Here is an 8,100-nt window from a genome sequence, read left to right on the forward strand (position 1 = left end):
AATGAATAAAAGCTATGCGTGCTTCCAGTCGGTACATTTTCAGCGGGTGTAGGGCGATTGTCATTTTTCCACGAGCCTGCTTATCGCATGTGACACACGCGTGCACGCGCTGCTGTCATCGAGCGCGCATATTGAGCGGCAGGGCGCCGGAGTTCACGGCTGCCGCATTTGATGAGCCGCAGGCGTGCGTGAAGTGCACGGCAGAAGGGGACATGGCGAGGGCTCAAAAACTCAATAAAAGCTGCAGGATACCCCCCCGCCCTGGAGCCGTACGATACAGTGAACTAGAATGTTTGAGTAGTGGCAAGAGCGAAGGCATTTTCAATAGCGGGCGGGGGGCATTCGAGGTGGGGCTGAAGCCAAAAAACCCCGCAATCTGGAAGGGACGCTGATGTCGTATCCCTAAACAATTAAAGCCGTTCCACTCAATGTGAAAGTTGTTGGAAGGGCAGAGCAGCGATTCGCCATAATGGGCTGTAGCGCCGTTATCCGCTCACTGCTGTCACCCAATACAATTCAAATTTCCCGCATTCGCAGTGCTCGCGTCCCCTGCCTCAAACTGCGGCGGCGGGAGTTCTGTTCTTTTTGTGCTTACTTTTCCTTCCCAACGTGCCGGCGTTGCACTGCCACTTTTTTAAAGAAGATAGTCTTTCTTGGGCTACTTAAACCCAGAAATGTTGGTCTGTCTGTATGTCTGTCTGTCCGTCTGTCTGTCTGTAACTCGATTCAACCACCCGGCCAAAGTAAAATTGATATTGCGCAATAGTCTTATATACTCACAGCCAAATGTAAACGTCTAAGCCCGGTTTATATGTTCATACTTCTCAACTTTATTGAACAAGAACAAGAGATTACGCAAATATAAGACAGTAAATTAGTGCACAAGGGATATTTACAGTGTTTCTTTATTAAAAAATTCATGGATGCTTGGTTTTTCGATAGCAAATGATATTCTCATCTACTGCAGAAAACCGCCGCCTCCTGGCGGCATATGAAAAAAATCCTCCGTCGCATGCCCCCGCGCGAGGGACACGAGTAAATGCAGAGCATTGGGGGTGCTCACGTGGCGTAGGTTGTGGTAGTTGGCGGTAGTAGTTGTAGTTGTTGTCGTAGGGGTTGGGTAGTTGGGTTGCGAGACGAGAGAGAGAGAGAGAGAGAGAGAGAGAGAGAGAGAGAGAGAGAGAGAGAGAGAGAGAGAGAGACGAGAGACGTAAGTACGTAACGTGTTATTTATTGCCATCGTTTGCACCCCACCCTCTCTGCGGGGCAATCGGTTGGATCGAGACGGCGCGCTGCCGACGCCGAACGCAAGCGTCTGAAGCGCGCTGCCGACGCCGAACTTCGTGCACGAGACGCCGCGGCCAAACGTCAACGTCGGGCCGCGGATCCTTCGCTCGGGCAACGAGTATATTGTCACGAAGCCAAGGACGACGCAGTTGTCTTGCAGGAGAAACAAGTTTATTGGAGCGAACTTGTGCTCCCCTAACAACTCAAAAGAATACAGAGGCGGCGAAGCAGCGGTCAACAAAGTGACATGCGTCAGCGAGCGTCGCAGAATCGAATGCTCCGGCGTCCGCACTGCAGGCTTTTTATCTTTCGGCGCGCGTGGTTCTCGAAACGTCGATTCACATCGAGAACATAGTAGATCCAAGAAGATTATTCTGGGCTGTTCACGTTAGATTGGAATGCTCTCCCTATCACGACAGATAACACAGGCGGCACAGAAAGAAAGAATGGAACACGCGCTTCCCTTGGCGCAGAGATAACACAGACCGGCGCAGCCGGGCGGTAAAAGCAAAACACAAATAAACAAACCCAATGTATGGTTCGCGGCATTACCCCCCCTCTAAGAGTGCATCGACCCGATGCTAACATAAGCGACAGTCCGAACAAATGAAAATAAAAGTTCGTCATCGTCCGTAGAAAGGTTTTAAGCGAACCACGTGGACGACTTCAGGCCGCGTGCGTCGTCGTGATGTACCGGAGTCACCATCGGGGATCACTTCGTAGGTAAGTTGGCCAACTCGTCGTAGAATCTTGTAGGGTCCAAAATACCGTCGCAGGAGCTTCTCACTGAGTCCGCGTCGTCGGATGGGAGTCCAAACCCACACACGATCCCCTGGTTGGTACTCGGCGTCTCGGCGTCGGAGGTTGTAGCGGCCCGCATCCACCAGCTGCTGGTCCGTTATACGAACTCGAGCGAGCTGGCGGGCCTCCTCCGCACGTTGAAGATATCCGTGGACGTCGGCGTTGAGGTCGTCGTCTTCTACGTGCGGAAGCATGGCGTCGAGCATCGTAGTTGGCCTTCTACCGTAGACAAGCTCGAACGGCGTCAGCTGCGTCGTCTCCTGGATAGCCGTGTTGTACGCAAACGTGACATACGGGAGCACTTCGTCCCAAGTCTTATGTTCAACGTCAACGTACATTGACAGCATATCTGCGATTGTCTTGTTCAGACGTTCTGTTAGTCCGTTCGTTTGGGGGTGGTACGCCGTCGTTCTTCGGTGATCCGTGTTGCTGTAGCGTAATACTCCTTGCATCAGCTCCGCAGTAAATGCCGTTCCGCGGTCGGTGATTAGGACTTCCGGGGCTCCATGTCGCAGCACAACTTGGCTTATAAAGAACTTTGCCACTTCTTGTGCAGTCCCCCTCGGAAGAGCGGCGGTCTCTGCGTAGCGCGTCATGTAGTCTGTCGCTACGACAATCCACTTGTTCTGTGATCGTGACGTAGGGAATGGGCCTAAAAGGTCCATTCCAATCTGTTGAAATGGTCTCGATGGGACGGCGATCGGTTGCAGAAGTCCGGCGGGTCTTGTCGGCGGCGTTTTTCGTCGTTGGCAGTCACGGCAGCTCCGGACGTAGTGGGTGACGTCAGAGGTAAGGCCGGGCCAGTAGTACCTCGCCTTGATTTTTCCAATAGTGCGCGCTGTGCCGAGATGTCCGGAAGACGGGTCGTCGTGGCACGCTTCCAAAATTTCGTCACGAAGGTCCGCGGGGATGACGAGAAGGTAATTCGCTCTTGTTGCGGTGCTGAAATTCTTCTTCACGAGGACGGAGTTTCTCAGGCTGAATGCTGGTAAGCTGCGTTTGAAGGTCCTAGGAACGGACACGTTGCATCCCTCGAGGTACTCGATTATGACGCGTAAGTCGGGGTCGGCACGCTGCTGGGCGGCTAGGTCGCTCTCCGTCACGATCCCGAAGAACGCGCTGTCTTCGTCAGCGTCTTGTGGTGGTGGGTCGACGGGGGCGCGGGACAGGCAGTCGGCGTCGGAGTGTTTCCTGCCGGATTTATAAACGACTGTAACGTCGAACTCCTGCAGGCGCAAGCTCCACCGCCCAAGACGGCCAGAGGGGTCCTTCAAATTAGCGAGCCAACACAGCGCATGGTGGTCTGTTACAACCTTGAATGGCCTTCCATACACGTATGGGCGAAATTTTGAAATCGCCCATATAATAGCCAGGCACTCTTTCTCAGAGGCAGAATAGTTTTTCTCCTCCTTCGACAGACCACGGCTGGCATAGGCGATTACCCTTTCGCAGCCGCTTTGCTTTTGGACAAGGACGGCATCCAAGCCTATATCTCTGGCGTCCGAGTGCATTTCCGTTTCGGCATTTTCGTCGAAATGAGCGAGCACGGGCGGTCTTTGCAGGCGTTTTTGCAGCTCGCAGAATGCTTTTTCTTGGTCGTTTTCCCAGCTAAAAGGGGTGCTATCTTTCGTCAAGCGCGTGAGTGGCTCTGCAATGCGTGCGAAGTTTGCGACGAAGCGCCGGTAGTATGCGCACAGCCCGAGAAATCTTCGCACGCCCTTCTTGTCTTTCGGCCTTGGGAAGTTCGCAATGGCTGAAGTTTTTGCCGGGTCAGGTAGGACTCCCGCGGCGTTGACGACGTGGCCCAAGAACTTGAGTTCCCCGTATGCGAAACGGCACTTTTCAGGCTTCAGTGTCAACCCCGACGTACGAATGGCCTCGAGTACAGACTCCAACCTTGCAAGGTGTTCGTCGAAAGTCCGGGCGAATACCACTACGTCGTCGAGGTATACGAGGCAGGTGTGCCACTTAAGGCCAGCTAGCACAGTGTCCATGACTCTTTGAAACGTCGCTGGTGCTGTGCACAGCCCAAACGGCATCACCTTGAACTCGTATAGGCCGTCTGGGGTTATAAATGCAGTCTTCTCTCGGTCTCTCTCGTCCACTTCAATTTGCCAGTAGCCGGTCTTCAGGTCCATCGATGAGAAGTACTTCGCGTGGCAGAGGTGGTCGAGGGCGTCGTCGATTCGGGGGAGGGGGTACACGTCCTTTTTCGTGATTTTGTTCAGTCGCCGGTAGTCAACACAAAACCTTAATGTGCCGTCTTTTTTCTTTACGAGTACGACGGGCGCAGCCCAGGGGCTTTTCGAGGGCTGTATAATGTCGTCGCTGAGCATGTCGTCGACTTGAGTCCGGATGGCTTCCCGTTCGTGTGAACAAGTTTATTGGAGCGAACTTGTGCTCCCCTAACAACTCAAAAGAATACAGAGGCGGCGAAGCAGCGGTCAACAAAGTGACATGCGTCAGCGAGCGTCGCAGAATCGAATGCTCCGGCGTCCGCACTGCAGGCTTTTTATCTTTCGGCGCGCGTGGTTCTCGAAACGTCGATTCACATCGAGAACATAGTAGATCCAAGAAGATTATTCTGGGCTGTTCACGTTAGATTGGAATGCTCTCCCTATCACGACAGATAACACAGGCGGCACAGAAAGAAAGAATGGAACACGCGCTTCCCTTGGCGCAGAGATAACACAGACCGGCGCAGCCGGGCGGTAAAAGCAAAACACAAATAAACAAACCCAATGTATGGTTCGCGGCAATATAATATTCGTAGCGCGCGCAGTAGAGGGAGAGGAGGTAGCACCTGCTGCTGCAACGCCTCTTTCAGCGCCGGAGCACCCGCATGCGCGCCCGCACCTGTTGTTGAGAGCGAGGAGGAGCGGGGGAGGGGCGCACGTGCTGGCTGGCTGCGGACGCCGACTTACGGACGCATAACATCGCGAGTTAAAGAAATGCTCTGCATTTAAAATCACGCGGCAACAGCAACGAAAGGTTCCACTAGCTAGGTTCCACGTTCTGCTTGGAACGCACGTGGAGCACGGCAACGCGGTTCTATAAACCTTGTAGTCGGCAGCCTCCATTCACGCGCGTCTCCGCCGTACTGCAGCGCTGGCATCGAGGAACCCGGCCTGTAGCAGTGGAACGCGGTAAATTCAAATCGCCTTGCGCAAACCTTTAGCGTGTTTACCTTCGGTTGAGCGCGACGGTACAGGAACAGCATGAGAGGTGAGCGGGAAAGCAAAGGAAGCCATTTCCTTGGCAAATGTCTACAAAGACTATCGTCTTTTGACGACATTTGCAACGAAAGGAGCAGATACGCGGCCAATTTTTTCGCTTGCTATCGTAAAAACCAAGCCAACGAGGTTTCCTAACTAAATGAACGCGGACGCTGCCGGTTAATTAAGTATATTTTGCCTCAGTTGTACTAACAGTTTTCTTAGCGCTAAACAACGGGGAGATGTCTGACAACCGTCAGTGGTTCACGAGTTTCGAACGCTTATGACTATATAAACCGCTTGGCTTTCGAATCCTCTGGGTTACGCCACGATGACAGCCGATACGACGGAACGCCAGTGTGGCTCTACTTGGGGGTAAAGCGAGTGAGCTACAAGGCGATCCCCTAAGCTCCGCACTTGGAAATAGCGTAGTGGTTGCCGTTTCCGTCTGCCACTTGACATCCGAATAACCTCCAAGCGGCAGTTTTTGTGCGTGTGCAATTTTTGTATGCGTGTGCACACACAAAAACTTCCAGTTCTCGTGTGTGCACACAAAAACCGGCAGTTCTTGTGTGTGCGCGCGTCCGCGCGCGTGTGAGTGGGTGTGTGCTCTTGGGCTCTTGTGTGTGTCACAAGAGCACAAGTCCCAACTATTACAGAACGCGGGTCGCCGACGGTTTTCACATTTATTTTAGAAGCGAAATGCCTTGGCGTAGAACGTCGCACGTGTCTAGGTTTTTACTCAACGTTTAGTTATGGCATACGCAAGGTGTGGCGTATTTATACTCTCCTCTATACCATCGTTTACGCGCCCTTATCTTGTGAGAAGCTTCAAGTACAGTGAACGAAAAGACTTTAGTTAACTGTAGCCGAACATAATTTGCTCCTGCTTTTGTTCCGAACTTTGTGTTCCAATTCAAATTCCCCTGCAGATCTTGTCTGAAAAGCTTTCACTCGGGATTGCCTACATTTTTCAGGTAATTCCAAACCTCCCTCTTTTTGGCATAAAAAAAGGGAAATACAAAGGAGGTAGCGTGTGGTCATGCATACTTTTTAGCAACAACGGGGGTGCACTGAACACACGTTATCAGGTTACTGATCAGATCTTCAGACATACCTGCGAACGCGTGCGATCTCGGCAATACAACACCCCTTACCTTATTTCTTGGTTTATTTCTTGAAAGACACATCAATGGCAAACTCAATAGACACGTCCCTCTGCAGGTGGGTAGGTGGCAGCGAGGGCGACGTGACGCCCCTTGAAATCTTCGGTTTCCCTGGACGGGTGGGAGGGAGAGCTCAGTGATTCAACCGATCATATTACCTACCTACGGTTATTTTTCAATCCCACGTGATGTAACAAGCTTGTGAGACTTCGAAGCCTGCCTTCACCACAAGCATAAGACATTCTATTTCGAAAGCCTCACGTCCAGAAAAAAACTGGCAGATGATGCAGAAATCCGTGCAACGCCGTGTACTGAAAAGATGAATCAGAAGAAAATGATGAAAAAATCTGCAGAAATTCAGAGAATTGTCTACTAATGAATACCATGCTTATGCCGCTTATCTAAAGTGTGAGTTCTTAACAACCAGATTTTTTTTGTTTTTTTAAGTTCTGTTCGACCACTTATCTCTTTTTACGCTATTATAACAATTACCGGTGGAACTCCTGCCAATTTTTTTAGAAATTCTGCTACCGGGCTCACCACATTTGGGCATTTTTTTCTATTTTTCTTATTTTTTGGTTTTTCAAAATTATGTCTGACCAATTATCTTCATTTACGCTATTATAATGATTACAGGTGAAACTTCCGCCAAATCTGCATTTTTCTGGAAATGAAGGGTGTTACACGGTCCCTCTGTGGGGGTACTCGGCAAAGAATGCTACGTATTAAAAAACCCTTGGCACTGCTTTCGCCCTGTCGCAACACATCTGCTTCGGTTCCGTATACGTTCTATCCTAAAAACCGATAGACCCCTCTATTTTCTTCAGCGCATTGCATTTTTTTTCTATAGGCCACGGAAGTTTTGAAATCGCGGTGCGCAACTGCAATGTGATTTCTCGCCCCGCTCGTGGACAGCGACTATCAGGCAATATCCACTGCTGTCACTCAGAACCCATCAGATATTGTTGCCTTCTGTGGGCAAAAAATTCTACATGCGCCCCTGCTAACCTATTTTTCCCGTTGGCGCTGAGTGACGTTCAATGGAATGCTGGCGTACAGGCAGTAGCTCCATATTTCCTTTTTATATCTTGGTATGAAACGCTGGGCTTGGGATGGCCGGCCGGTTTGACTGCAATGCAGACAGGAAAGGCAGGACTGTGCAAGGAAAACTGGGGGCGCTGCCGTGACCTACATTCCGGTGTGTTGCCAAGCGCCCGTATGTCTTCGCCGCGCCCGCATCGCAATGCATGCCGTCGGCGTCGGTGGTTCAGTGGTAGAATACTCGCCTGCCACGCGGGTGGCCCGGGTTCGATTCCCGGCCGACGCATACATTTTAGAATCGTTTTTGTTTATAAAGAGTTACCTACTCAAGTTTCGGCAGTTCCGTTGATCAACTTAGGTCTGTGACCGAATAAGGCGTAATTTTTTATCAAGAATTGAAAATAACGTCCCTTAGCGTCCTTGATATGTCTTTGCTTTTCTGTGACGTGCAAACCAACATGCACTCGTTCTTGGTGTGGACAGTTGTGCATATAGTGCGTAATGTTAAACTACCATTGTCATTTTTTCATGAAAATTAGCTTGTACTTGTAGCACTTTGTGTATGGTGTGCATAATTGCTGTTTGTAAAC

The 8,100-nt window shown here is 50.9% G+C and overlaps 1 non-coding gene across 1 annotated transcript; it reads left to right on the forward strand.

Moving 5' to 3' along the window:
• Nucleotides 1-7,725: 7,725 nt before the first annotated feature.
• Nucleotides 7,726-7,796, forward strand: Trnag-gcc (transfer RNA glycine (anticodon GCC)). Its single transcript has one exon. It is a non-coding gene; the product is annotated as a tRNA-Gly (tRNA).
• Nucleotides 7,797-8,100: the final 304 nt, after the last annotated feature.

Source organism: Haemaphysalis longicornis, unplaced genomic scaffold (genome assembly GCF_048455015.1).
Source record: "Haemaphysalis longicornis isolate Haplotype H1 unplaced genomic scaffold, Haemaphysalis longicornis Haplotype H1 scaffold_1, whole genome shotgun sequence".
Classification (NCBI taxonomy): Eukaryota; Metazoa; Arthropoda; class Arachnida; order Ixodida; family Ixodidae; genus Haemaphysalis; species Haemaphysalis longicornis.